Below are 14501 nucleotides of genomic sequence, written 5' to 3'. Positions count from 1 at the left end.
GCACAATTTTATTCACAATTGTTTTGTTATTATTATTCAATATTGTTTTCAAATAAACTTTTTATCATTAAATAATTAGGACTACATCCAATAATTATTTAGTTGATATTTTTGATTCGAACTCTCGATTTTTCTCCGTAACTTTGGTATTATTTCAATTACTTTATTATTTTATTAGCTAGGGTTAACTTGTGCCTTGATTGGGGTTTGCGAGGTTTGTTTTAGATCGTGCCTACACTGAAAACGTTTTCCTCGTGCCATTTTTTCAGGGTTAGCACCAGGATTCTCTCCGACTACGAACCATATCAGATCAAAGCTAAGTCCCCGATTCTATTTCTTTATACATTTATTTTTTCCTTTTAATTTTAAATAATTATTTTTGCCTTTTAATTTCAATTATTTATTTTTGCCTTTCTGATCAATGAACTGGCCATACACTCACCCCTTTGTATTTGTTTTTCCTTTTCCAAATTTTCAGGGTTAGCCAACCGTCAAAGTTCGACTAGTCGGTAACCCTAAAACCTAATCTAATCTATTTTTCTTTCTTTAATTATTACTTGTATCAGACCTATTACACTGTTGGTTCTATTATTCCTTTTTCCCCATCCCCATGATATTTTTGTATCTGCTTCGAGGTTGTATTGTGTGGCCTTGAAGGCACTTAAACCTGTCATATTATATTATTGTGTGGTTAGTAATCCTAGGGAATGATAACCCTGAATTGAATTAGAATCACCTAATTACAAGATAATATAATTGAATCTGATCACGTGATTGTTGCACCCACGCACCTTTTATGGTACCCCACTTGTTGCCTGTTGCCTGTTGCCTTGTGTTTTAAAATGCATAATAGCCAAGTCCCTCGAATATGAGGATACCTCAGCAATGTTGCCCTCAGTTCATTCAAAAATTACAAGTATTTGATATTTTTTTTTGACAATTTTATGAATTTCTTAGCTATTCTCTTGGTAGATTTTCGTGTGTCTTGTGTTGATGAATGTCATACCCTTAATTTGTCCTACCCTTTAATTTCTAACTGGCTTGGATTTTTGCATTCATGTATATACCTTCCATTAGGTCATCAACATAACATCATGCATCATTGATCAATAAATTTGGTATGGGGTCGAGGATCTTGGTAATTAGGGTTCTCAGTGGCTTTAAGGCTTTCATCTCAGGTTATTCTTTCTTCATCAACACGCACCTAAGGCAAATGGATCAAGGTTTCTCATCCATCCTGATTGAGCTTGTTGACTCCCATATCTACTAAGTCAAAGTTCAGATAAGTCGGTGAAATCAATTTGAAGATTAATGGCTCGAGGTCATAGAAAGGAAAAACGGAATAGAAAGAGGAATATTCTTGTGGTTTCTTGGCACAAGTTGTAAGGCATTAATACATTGTTAGAGTTTCTTCAAGTTACAAACGTCATTACTCATTCAAAGTTGCAAGATGAAGAAGATTTGGCATTACAAATTTATCACTTGATTCAAGTTTGGCCAATTGAAGAATCTGAATATGGGAATTTCAAGTGAAGTATAATGGGGGAAGTTCAAGATTTGAATTAAGCTACAAAGAGTCAAATTGCATTTCCAAAGTTAAAATCCATTATCCAAGAGTGCTATACAAAAAGGAATTACAACAGAAAAATACAAAAAAGATCAGCTGTTGACCACGTATTCTAGTCTCTCCTAACACTATCTCTCTTCATCTTGTGTGGTGACCTCCCTTTTCTTCACGTCCAAGGGAATCTCAAGCCTTCCAAACCATGATCTACTTCCTGCCTGATAGTTTCATAGCCCGTATGCCAAAGAACATTAACCTGCAGTATTTGGTCAATTAGATCCCCAATTCAAAATCATACAATACATACAAAATCCTAGCCATACATACATCCTACTAATTCTCCATTTAACCTCTAGTCCATTACATAACAACTGTTACAAAAAATATCCACACAAAGTCATCGGTCTCCTAACATCCTAAGAGCAATCTTCATGTGTTCTTCAAATTCAGTCTTGTTTAAAAACTTCTTCAAGTCATCTTCAGTAACCAAGTGATTTCACCCACACCTTTCAAATCCTGCAAACTCAAAAAAACATACCTCAGTCAATAAACATTCAATAGCTAAGCACAAGCTAATTAAGTTAGAAGTCGGTTCAGTCAAAGCCAGGAACTTGCAGCCATTCACAAGCCGATACCAAAATACGAGTTCTATCAATTTGGATTTGCATTTAACAAGAAAAAACTGAATCCTACAGCAAACCAAAGAGAAATTTGACCTGCGTCATAAACTTCAATCCAATCTCAGTTCAGCTCATTATGACAATGTGAATACGTCGATTCAGTGGAAGGTAGCAGCTATTTGCTGAGATAAAGGCATTATGGGAGGCGCCTCGTTATGAGTGTTATGTCGAATTTTGCGGTGCATTTATATTCCCGAATCTGGGCAAATAAGCATAGTGTTAGAGTTCATGAAGGAGGGTCATTGGAAGATATTTTGTGAAGGCATAGAATGATACCTGAACCGACTTCATGGTCCATGTTTTAGAAACTCCTACACAGTTCAAGCCACCTGCAGGGAATCAGATATTCAGTGCTATTCAGCATAAAAACCAAAGCATCAGATGCACCACGATTGTTCAAAACCGGCCCCATGCGACTTCGCCTCAAAACCCAAACTGGTCCTCAAATATCCTGCACATAAAATCATTGATTCAAGTTCAGAAAAACAGTCTACATCACATTCAATTCCAGTTCACACATTAAGCCAATATACAGAAACCAGCCCTGTACATCACACACATATAAACAAAAAAAACCAAATCAGAATATCAATTAGCCTTCAATCTCTAACCACTTTGTAACCACTTAACTACCAGCATAACAGAAAAAAAACAGTTCCCCAACAGAATCCGTAACTGTAAAAAAGAATTCCCTAAACCCCAACTCAGTTTCACACATCCTAACCTCCTATATCCCAACTAATTTCCAATTGTCAAAAACAGAATTTCACCCTAACTACTAAATTTCTAACTGTCATAACCACCTATAACAAACTCATAACTGTCCTAACAGATTCCAAAACTAACTCTCAACCTCTTAACAGAAACCGATCCTAATCACCACCCAAACCTCACTCCAAGCCTCACAATCACCCGAGCCTACACTCTATATAATCACCCATTCCCTCCATAATTCAAACTCCACGCCATTTTCCTCCTTCACGCCACTTTCCCCCACCTTCATTCTTCACCCTCTGCATACACCATAATCATCACTCTCCGCTCATTCCCCACCACTTCATTACCTTTCATCCGCTTCATCATTCTCTCTCAGATTCTCTCCCGACCTTCACCATCACCTTCATCTTCCTCACCTCACTAAAAGCTCGGGAACCATAACTGTCAGAGCTTCATCAATGGAAGCTCTGAACGGTTGAGCAAAGCCTTCGACACTCTCTATGCACATTCATCATCTATCGCACCTTACTCTAATCTCGCGCACAGACAACGCCACAACACAGAAAGAGAAAGAGAAGAAGACCGAAGAAGAAATTGATAACAAGAAAGCAACATCACACAAAAAAAATAGAAAAAGAAGAAGGGGAAGAAGACTGGAAAATCGAGATACGCACGGAGGTTACCTGAAGAACTTCATCATTCTTCTACGTATTTCGTATATTTCGCCGGCTTCGGAAGATTATTATCTCCGCTCTGGTTTTCGTTATCTTCGAACTCGGTCGCCATTTCAGGTAAGCCTAAAACCTCCTCCTCTTACTTAAATCTTCATACTATGGCATTATACGTTCTTCATTGAGTCTTTCCCCTCCATCAATTGATTGAATTGCGTGTCTCCGCCATGTAATCTCAAATTTAGTTTTTTAGGTTTTTCAATTTTGGTTAGGTAGTAAATAATCTGGTGAATCTGAGTAGAGAGGGGAAAAGAGAAGACGGAGTCGAGTTTGTTTTGAGGAATTTGTTTTAGGATCGAGTGAGCTCCGCCGCCTCCGGCGTGGCGGAGCGATTTCTGGCAGAGAGATAGAGTGAGAGTGAACGAGAGAGTCTGAGTAAGAGAGAAGTTGAAACGGCGCCCCTAACGCAACCCTAATTTCCTCATGCTTTCAATTTCTTCTTTAATTTAATTAATCGTTTTCTTAATTTTGAATAACAATAGTAAATGGATCATAAAATTTGAAGAGAATAATTCTCATTGGGCCATGTGAACTCGCTACATGCACCTCCCTGAGGGCCCAGTACCACCATTTTTGTGCTGTTGTTTGAAGCTGAACAAAAACGCCACCCTGGGCCTCAATCCCCTAGGCCCTGAGCGAACTACTGAGCATACACCTGAATTCCATTCACACCCCCTGACTCAAGCTAATTCACATTAGATTTAGGTTCTTTTTCACATAATTTTCCCATTATTTTTTAGGTTCTAAAATCAATAAAACCTTTAAATATTTTGTTAGATTTTTAGGCGATTGTTGACATTAAAAAAGCTCATAAAAATAATAGTACTTTTAATTCACTTTTGTGCTATTTTTTGACTTGTTCTATTTCATGCTCTTGTACTATTTTCATGTATCCTACTTGTTGACTTCTACTTGTGATCTTTATTTTCATATTCTTTTATTCCTAACCTTAGGTATAAACCATGATAACATTAGGTAGAAATTCCCTTCATACTTAGGCTAGTTTCTTTTTCTTTTCAACTTTAAAACACCTAACAACTATCCAAATTAAATCCCATAAAAAACACCAAGAAAATACTAAAAAACATTAATAAAAAAGTGAAAATCATTAAAAAGGGGAATGGAAGCTTGAATATCCCTTGCTTTAGGGAATCATTCGAGTGCTTGGATCTCCCTTGCTTTAGGGAACCATTCGGGCGTAAGTTCCCAAATTCTAAAAGACACAAACCAAAGAGTACTCGAGTTTCCCTTGCCTTAGGGATTTCCTCGAAACACTCAAACTCTCTCTCTTTTCTCCTTTCTTAAGGGCATTGTTATCTCCGCTCTATTGCATCCTAGGCTGTCCCCTTATGCAAGAGCGCGAGCGTTAACTCCGCCCAACTAAAAAACACAAAAACAAACAGAAAATCTTGAGCCGAACTACGGCGCTCTGATTCCTGAAAAGGATATGTAGGCATCAAGTCGCGGGGCTTGAACGAGCACATTTGTAAATAATTCCTTCTTTTCCCCGTATTTCTTTTTGCATGCATTCACATGTAGGTAGACATAGTACACACCCTTTAGATGGAAACAAACATAGGTGGATACCATTAAGTACGATGGGCGCGAGGGGTGCTAATACCTTCCCCTTGCGTAACCGACTCCCGTACCTTGATTCTCTGGTCGCAAGACCTTGTTCTTACCCTTTGTTAGGTTTTCTGATATTCCTTTCCCTTATGGGATAAATATATTAGTGGCGACTTTGTTCATTTTTTCGCGAGCGTGCGACAGCTGGCGACTCTGCTGGGGAATACCTAAGCAAGTCGATCCTAGCCTTTGTTTGTTTTATTTTTATTGGGTGTTTACTTGTTTTTTATGTCTATATCTTGTATATATGTTTGCATGTTTATTTTCTGCTTGCATATCATGTTTATTTCTGCTTGCACATCATGCATCTGGACTATATTATGGGTCCCCGTGGGGGCCACATATTTTTCTGCTTTGTTTTGCAGGTGGGGGGTTCTTGTGAGGTAAAAGGCCCACTACCCAGGCCAGTGACACATAGGATTAGCGTGGATGCTCATGTTGACTCCCGTGGCTCTTGCTACGATCGAGCTTGACATGGGGTACCACAACTGGGCGAGGTTCTTTCATGGAACACTGTGTCTGGCACGCTTGTTGCCTCAAACACATTGTACCCCATGGGAACTGTAGACCCTAGTGACCATTAGGGACCACTTGTCCGTGTCTAGACTTCATACCTGTGAGATTGGGGTGGGACAAGAAACCTTGACTCCTACATACCATTGCTTCTTCATATTTGAGGTCGGACCTTTATTTGGTCTGTTCTCATGGTGCTTGATATTCTGGTATTCAAAAAGGCGTCGAACCTTTGATCCTGTGACATTTGGCTTGTACGGAGGTTTTATATCAGTCATTCAGAGGATTGTACAGTGGTTACTAAGATTATAAGGACCTTGATCCCATGTTGTTGCATCGCATAACATCATTGCTTTATCCACTTCATTTATGGGAGATCCTAAAGTCTATTTCAAAAAAAAAAAGAAAAAAGGAAATAGAAAAGCGAAAAAAAAAAGAAAAAAGAAAAGAAAAGATATTCTATACAAAAAAGCTTTGATTCCAAAAGGGAACAAAAAGTGTATGAAAAGACTTTAGGATCTCTCATAAATGGAACATGCATTCATACTATCATGTATTCCATGGTTCTTTCAGAGACTTATGGGACCCTTTTTCCAGATTTCAAGATCAACAACAGATTTGACTTCTCACCGCCACGAGCTCCGAGATCAACTATGGAACAACTCCGTGAGGAAATGGATGAGATGAGGGAACAAATGGGTCATCTTATGTTAGAGATGCAAGATTTGATCCATAATCAGGATGCACTAAAAGAGGAAAACAATCAGTTGAAGACTCAGTTGAGCCTGGTCATGGAAGTTCTGAAAACGGTACTAAGAAAGGAAGGTGATGTTGTCCCTACTGCTGCAACAGAGATTGTTGACTCCTTCTCTTCAATAGGATATTTTTCCACTCATGGGATGCCTCAGAGGGATCTCCCTCAACTTCAAGTGCCGTTACCTCCACGTCAATCTGTCCATGTCCCTAAGATGAATCAAGGGGGCCAAATGTGTGGGAAAAAGCCTAGGATGCCTCAGAGAGTTCTCAAACCTATCCCGATGTCTTATGCTCAGTTGCTTCCTCGCTTGCTGGAACTTCAGTTGGTTGAGCTACGCGATTTGTCCATGCCTGAAAAGCTTCCCCCCAATTTTGATGCCAATGCTCGATGCGAGTTCCATTCTGGGGCACCTGTCCATGGTATTGAAAATTGTAGGGCGCTGAAACATCAAGTTCAAGATCTCATTGACTCAAAAGTGATTTTGTTCACTCCCGAGGGTATGAGCGTTCAAGGAAATAGGGTTCCATATGTGGTGGAAGAAAAGGTTGATCCATACTTCTACGTCGGATCTACTCCAAATCAGAAACACAATGCACCACCTTGGATTCCGGATTTCCCACTTTATCCGTCTTTGATTGCTTCACAACCAAATCAATAGGGGAAGACACCTGAACAGATTGGGTATTTGAATCATCACCAGCAACAGGGTCCACAAATACCGAGGAGACCACCAAGAAGAATTGACCCAATTCCTATGACCTATAGTCAACTGCTTTCTCATTTACTCAAGGATTCTTTGGTCCAACTGAGGGAATCTAAGCCTCCACCAACACCGATTCCTCAAGGATATGACTTAAATGCGAAGTGTGAATACCATTCTGGGACATCTGGACATTCAACTGAGGATTGTAATGTTTTGAAACACAAAGTCCAAGATCTCATTGACTCCAAAGCAATATCATTCACTCCAAATGGCCTGCACATAAAACGAAGAGTTCATGCACAAGTGAATGTCCGTATTCCATAAAGCATCTCCAAAAGAGCAATAAGCCCAGACGGAGTCAAGCCTCCTCAACAATGGCAATCATCATTTCATTTCTGTATTCTCATTTCAGTATTTTCTGTTTTGTCGAAGGCTACTTCCTTGTTTGAACTGGTTGGTATGATAATAATAAAAGCACCACAAATTCTCGAGCAACTTTGTCAGAATCTTTTTCAAAAGGTAATCAAGAATGTTTTGTAGAAGCATCTCTCATTCTCAAGGTTCTTGTGCTCAGTTGTATCTGTGGAGGTTGGTGTTTCATTTGGTGTTCGAGCTTTCCTTACAACAGATAGCTTTTCTGAGCTTGATGACCATACAAGATTCTTCTCACTTATGATGGCAATTACTATTCTAGCAACTATGCTTGGGGCTCCTAATTGAGGGATAAGCAAAACGTACTCTTATCTTGAGCATTGCATCACTCGCATTGCTCGAATCCCTAAAGCAAGGCAAAAGTTTACAACTCATGGGTGACTTCGTTGGAGTTCTCTTTTGAAGTAATCTGAAGTATTTGGAAGGAACCGCAGAAAGTATTCAAGCTCAATAAGTCCAGACGGAGCCAAGTCTCCTCAACAATGGCATTCATTTAGTTTCTTCATTGCATTCTCATTTGTAACGTTTCATTGATTGTTTAAGCATTGCTAGCATGTAAAAACTTGTTAATTTCTGAATGAAAATCATAATACATTGTTTATGTTTGTCTTGAAGAAACCCATTCGTTTTTACTCATAAAATGTTTTTGACATTACGATACCAACTTTACTAATTGCTTGCTGTCGCACGCTCGCGAAAAATGAACAGAGTCGCCACCAATATATTTATCCCATAAGGGAGAGGAATATCAGAAAACCTAACAAAGGAAGGAACAGGGTCTTGCGACCAGAGAATCTAGGTACGGGAGTCGGTTACGCGAGGGGAAGGTATTAGCATCCCTCGCGCCCATCGTACTCGATGGTATCCACCTATGTTCGTTTCTATCTAGTGGGTGTATAACTAGGTCTATGTCTAAATGCGAAATGGATGCAAAATGTAGGGAAAAGAAAGAATTGTACTCGCACGGGCCCTACCCCGCTGCTTACGTATCCTTTTCAGGAATCAGAGTTACCGTAGCTCGGCTAAAGATTTTCTGTTTGTTTTTGTGTTTTTTAATTGGGCGGAGTTAACGTTCGCGCTCTTGCATAAGCACTACTAGAAAACTGCATTTTAGCTGCGGATTTAGCCTCGGCCACCGACACCGACGCTAATTAGCCTCGGTTAAACCCAAGCTATTCAGAAGGTAAAAAGTCATTTCATAGTTACATTTGAAACTTATTGTTATTTAATTCTTTAGACACGGCTAAGCCGAGGCTAGATATTTTCTAATTTTTGAATTAATTTTTTTATATATTTGTCAAGGCTAAACCGAGGCTAACTTTTAATATTTTTTGTGTTTTATCTAATAGACACGGTTCAAGCCGAGGCTAAATATTAATTATTACTGTTATTATTAAGTACGACGCGGATGATTCGAAGCTAATATTGCTAAGAATTTACAAAATTTAAAAAACAGTCCCTAGGAGGTTTCGAACAGAGGACATGTTGAGTAAAATTTAATACCTTAAGCTACTCATCTATCCAGTTAAGTTGATTACTACGTTTAGTGGTTTTATTTATTCGTGTACTTCTAATAATACCCAAAATTCATTTTCCCTCTCTTCTCTTTTCCCTTTCCCTCTTCGTTTTCCCACTTCTTTTTTCATTCTCTTACTTTTTCATAAAAACCCTAAAACCAAACCAAAAATCAATAAACAGAAATCAAACAAAAAATCAAAATCTTACAATCCTAATTGATTATCTTACTTTTCATCTCTTCGTTCGATAGTTGAGAGATGGGTGAACCAATTGCAAGATCATCCATTCTATTTGATTCAAGTTCATCAGGTACTTTTTCCCCTTTCCCTCTACCTCTTCCCTCTGCTTTTTCATCTCTAATTTGCTTTCATCTCTTAAGAAACAAAAAACCCTAAGAATTGTCGGATGAATCATCGGGTTCAAAGAGCAAAACCCTAAGCATCGTCGAAGGAATAAGCTTCTCCAATTTATCACTATTGCTATGCACTTCTTCTTCGTGTATAGTAATGTATGTTTCTTAGCTCCATAATTTTAATGGTTTCGGTTTACTAACTGCAGTGACTTCCGGTTTTTCTGGCTTCTCAACATAGCACATTTTAATACAACCTTTGGTTCTGCTTGTTGATTCAAATTTTGAAACCAGGTAATCTCTCTCTCTCTCTCTCTCTCTCTCTCTCTCTCTAACTTATTATTCCACCATAATGGTAAATATAGGCTGATAGTCGGTGTTTTCTGCCACAATATGCTATAATGGTGCCGCAAAGCGGCCGGTATGGCGGGATATCCACCGTCGAGAACACTGGTTTGTAGAAGTAAAAAAAACTAATGTGTAGAAGTCAATAAAAATATAATATATGTATTTTGAACCTTCCAGTAAAGTATATGTTTTATAGGTAACATTTTAATCTTGTGCTTTGAGATTACCTAACATATTGAAACTATCTTGAATGTTAAAAAGTATGGAAAAGAGAGTTGCATCATAATATACACATAGGTTTGTTTTATCAGGTTTGGAAGAATATAATTCTAACAGGTGATTATTTCTCAGTGATAACAACAAGTGTTTAAAATGACCAGTGACAACTATTCATTAACTACTATTGACTTTGAATTTTTTTTATTGTTTAATTAATTAACTAATTATTCAAATTATGAAACTACTATACTCTTTAGTTCAATAGTTATATAATAACCGACATGTGTCTAACCTGCCAACTATGATGTCTGACGAGGAGGAAGAATTAGAGAGCTTGTTGACAATTTCAATGTGAGTTTGTGAGTTTAGAAAATCCCAAGAACGTATTGTGTGAAGCTTCATAATGTGACTTGGAAACACAGACACGGCTCCAGGTTGTTGAGCAATCGAGTTTGCTTCATTTTTTTTGACATATAAGCTGCAAAGCTTGAGAATCCATGTTTGTAGTTATGTATTAAAGCATTCTCCTTCCTGAATAATTCACAAAATTGCACATAATCTATCAATAATTAATCACATTTCACAATACTAATTGCCAATTGATCATTATATATATATATATATATATATATATATATATATATATATATATATATATATATGTATGTATATATATATATATATATATATATATATATATATATATGTATAGATATATATATATATATATATATATATGTATATATGTATAGATACATATTATGTATATATGTATAGATACATATATATATATATATATATATATATGTATAGATACATATATATATATATATATATATATATATATATATATATATATATATATATATATATATATATATATATATATATATATATATATATATATATATATATATATATAAAAGATCGGGTTTGGCTCTAAATTTCTCTATCTTCTATTATGAAATTCTCAACCATTCAAACAAAGCTTGTGCCATGGCCAAACAGGTTTTTGTTAATGGATTTTTTATTTACGATAGCTTTATCATATTTGTTGACTAGGGTGTTTGTATCTTATGAAAGTATCTGGAAGGACGGGACGACGATGATGACAAGGTTATTATTTTTAAACCTTAACATTAGTTATACTTTCAACCCTCCCAATGAGGACCTTCAAACTTTCTTACTTGCTTTATGTTATTTCTATGATGCCTCAACGCTTGCAACCAGATCCGCAGTATTCTTCAAGGTGGCTAGAGGGGGGAGTTTCTCTGGCCAATAGTTTTGAAGGTCTTGGGTTCTCGGAGAATGTGAAACGCAAATGTAGAGAAGACAGAGCTATTTCCGACAGTGTTGACCTTGTTGATTGTGAATCTCACGCGCCTGATTCTCGTCCTCTGGTTCATGCTTTTTCTTCCGATTCAATGGCTAATAGTACGCCTCAGAGTCCTCACGGTTCTAGATTGCCGATCATCTTCGATCCTTAGGTTTTCTATCTCTTTCTCTCTATCAACAATAACAATCTATTTCGTTCTTGTTATTTTTCTTCAATTATTGTATTCTTTTTGCATCTTTGTTATGCGTTAATGTTAGTCATTATCTTTTTTTTTGTTACTATTGAATTCAATTTTGTAGCTGCTACTGAATTTTGATTACAGGTGTTTTGTTGTGTTTCTATTCTTTATGTGTTTAGTGTATTTAATTCTAACAATCATTTGGTGAATTAACTTAAATGCTTATAGGTTAGTTTTATTGAAATAGTATATTATTACCAAGTTTAAGTTGTGTATTATGCAGAAGGGGTGATGTAGTAATCTGCGGAGGAGCTTTTAGAAAGGTTGGGAGACACGTTAACTTAACTTTCAATGTTTAATGAGGCATAGTTTATTTATTTTTGATAAATAGTGAACTTAGCTTCAGGTATGGTTACAGCTACTATCATTATTAGAATTTGTACATTATCTTTGTTGATGTTAATACATTGTTTAACTTATCGATGACTTTGCTGGTGATATCGTAATGGTGACTAGGGTTCCATTGAAGCCGTCAAACAAGTCCTGCAGGCGCTACCACAAGATAATGTCATGCTGAAGTTTTTGATGGTAACAACCGGTGATGTAAGCACAAGTGATGTTGACCTTGCCGTGGCAAGAAAAGCTATTATTTTTTTATTTAATTTCAAAGCACCAGGTTCTGTAAAAAGCTATGCCGTGGAAATTTTGATATGATGCATACTTTAGTTAGTGAATACAGTTGTGGAGGTGTACATCAAATTAGGTAGTAAGTGACTGATGCAAGCTGAACACTTTGATATGTCTTGTTTCTCTACTTTGAATTATACTCCTGCTAACCATTTTATATGGGCATTGATCTTAAATCAAATATGGTTCAAAAGCTAATTTTTATGTTGCTTCTAGAGCTTGATCATAGCCTCGGCTTAACCTAGGCTAATTAAATTTAATGACTTTTATAATTTGACTCTAGCCTCGATTTCGCCGAAGCTAATTTTTATGTTGACTTTTGGAAATTAACCTTAGCCTCGACAAATCCCTGGCTAATTAATTTTGTGGACTCTTATAATGCTTCAAAGGTTGCCCTTAGCCTCGGCCTGGCCCATGCTATTAGTAGCGTTGGCTTCAAGAGAGCCTCGATTTAGACTCGGCCGAACCGAGGCTACAGTAGACACGACTCATTTTGGCCGAAGCTAAATGTTAGCTACGACTGTTTTAGACTGTCCCGACACCTAGGCTATGCCGAGGCTAATTGTCTAGTAGCGTCGGTTTTTTGCCTTATAGCCACGACCAACGGCCGAGGCTAAAAACTGTGTTTCTAGTAGTGAAGGGATCGCCTACGATGCGTACGAGCGGAAATAACAGTGCCCTTAGGTGCCAAAGAAGCAAAAGAAAAAGAAATGATTGGTTTGTGTCTTTTAGGGTAATTCCATGATGACGAGAACCCACTACAAGGTCTCGCATCACTTCCTTACTTTGTTTTAAATCTGACCATTTATTAGTGTTTTAAGTGTTTTTGGTTGGTGTTTTTTAAGGGAATTTGTTTGTGACTTAGATCATACCCAAAAGAGTTTTGTTTTGCATATTTAGAGAACGCACATCGAGGCCTACGCCACAATCGTTTCTCTAAATAGCGGTTAAGAAATACATCGAGGCCTCACACCTCAATCATTTCTTTTCCGCTAAGTAGAAGAGGTACAAAAAGGAGTTCTTTTGTGAATATTTAGAGAATGCACATCGAGGCCTACGCCACAATCGTTTCTCTAAATAACGGTTAATAAATACATCGAGGCTTCACACCTCAATCATTTCTTCTCCGCTAAGTAGGAAAGAACATACATCGGGGCCTACACCCCAATCATTTCTTTCCTACTATGAAATATAGTAACGGTATGATCTTCATCGATATTTATTAAGTATTTTAAAAGTTGAAAAGAAAAAGAAAATGATAAGGGAACTATTCCTAAATTCTAGTCTAAGTTGTCTATACAAGGGAATTAAAATGATGAACTATACAATTTATTAACAACAAAAACTATACACAGAATAAGTAAGGGGAAGTCAATATACGATGAATAAAATTGAGAACTATAGCAAGTAAATGGTATTCACAAACACACATACATCAATTAAGTTCTAAAAAACGAGGCTAAAATTAATTCCTAAGTCTATTAACAAGATTATTTACAAGTAAGTATTAAACAAAACAATTCAAACCTATTGTAAAAGATGATTTATTGAAGGTTTTTAAAACAATTAAAAGAAAACAACAAAAACCAAATCAATTATTCACAATATCTAAACTATCTACACATTGATTTTATGCATTTTTTATTTGATTTAAAAAATTAGAAAGTAAAAGAAGGAACAAAAATTAAAGTGAAAATTTAATCTAAACAGGTGGGGGTGTAACAGTAATGTTAGTGTGGACTAAAATCAGCTTACAGCAGAATATTGGGCCTGCTCAGGGAGGTGTGGAAAGAAATAGCGTGCTAAGGCCCAATCACGTTGTGGTGGTGTACTAGTAATCCAGGGGTGACATTCAGAAGTGTCATAGGGCCCAAGGTCACGTGGCCCAATATTGCACCTTCTACTTCATTTTATTTATTTGCATTTGTTGTTCAGCAATGTTTTATCTATTTACATGCATGTGGTTTTATTCTTAGTATATGGTTATTGACATGTAACGTGACATCAAGTGTTAACAATAGCATATCAATTGGTCATGGGAATTTTAAATGAATAAAGACAAAAGAAGAAAGATTAGACCAATCACAGGTACACAGCGCATCAATTAATCATTGAGTAAAGGACAAAAATGCAATAGAATGGG

General features: G+C 36.8%; 1 long non-coding RNA gene across 1 annotated transcript; it reads left to right on the top strand.

Moving 5' to 3' along the window:
• The first annotated feature begins 9402 nt into the window (after window positions 1–9402).
• On the top strand, window positions 9403–11638 carry LOC131631448 (uncharacterized). The gene is made up of 4 exons (XR_009292708.1): window positions 9403–9550; window positions 9800–9884; window positions 11220–11273; window positions 11388–11638. It is a non-coding gene; the product is annotated as an uncharacterized LOC131631448 (long non-coding RNA).
• Window positions 11639–14501: the final 2863 nt, after the last annotated feature.

This window comes from Vicia villosa, unplaced genomic scaffold (assembly GCF_029867415.1).
Source record: "Vicia villosa cultivar HV-30 ecotype Madison, WI unplaced genomic scaffold, Vvil1.0 ctg.000825F_1_1, whole genome shotgun sequence".
NCBI classification, from domain to species: Eukaryota; Viridiplantae; Streptophyta; class Magnoliopsida; order Fabales; family Fabaceae; genus Vicia; species Vicia villosa.
The sequence above is the reverse complement of the archived record's forward strand: the minus strand, read 5'-3'. Positions and strand labels throughout refer to the sequence as shown.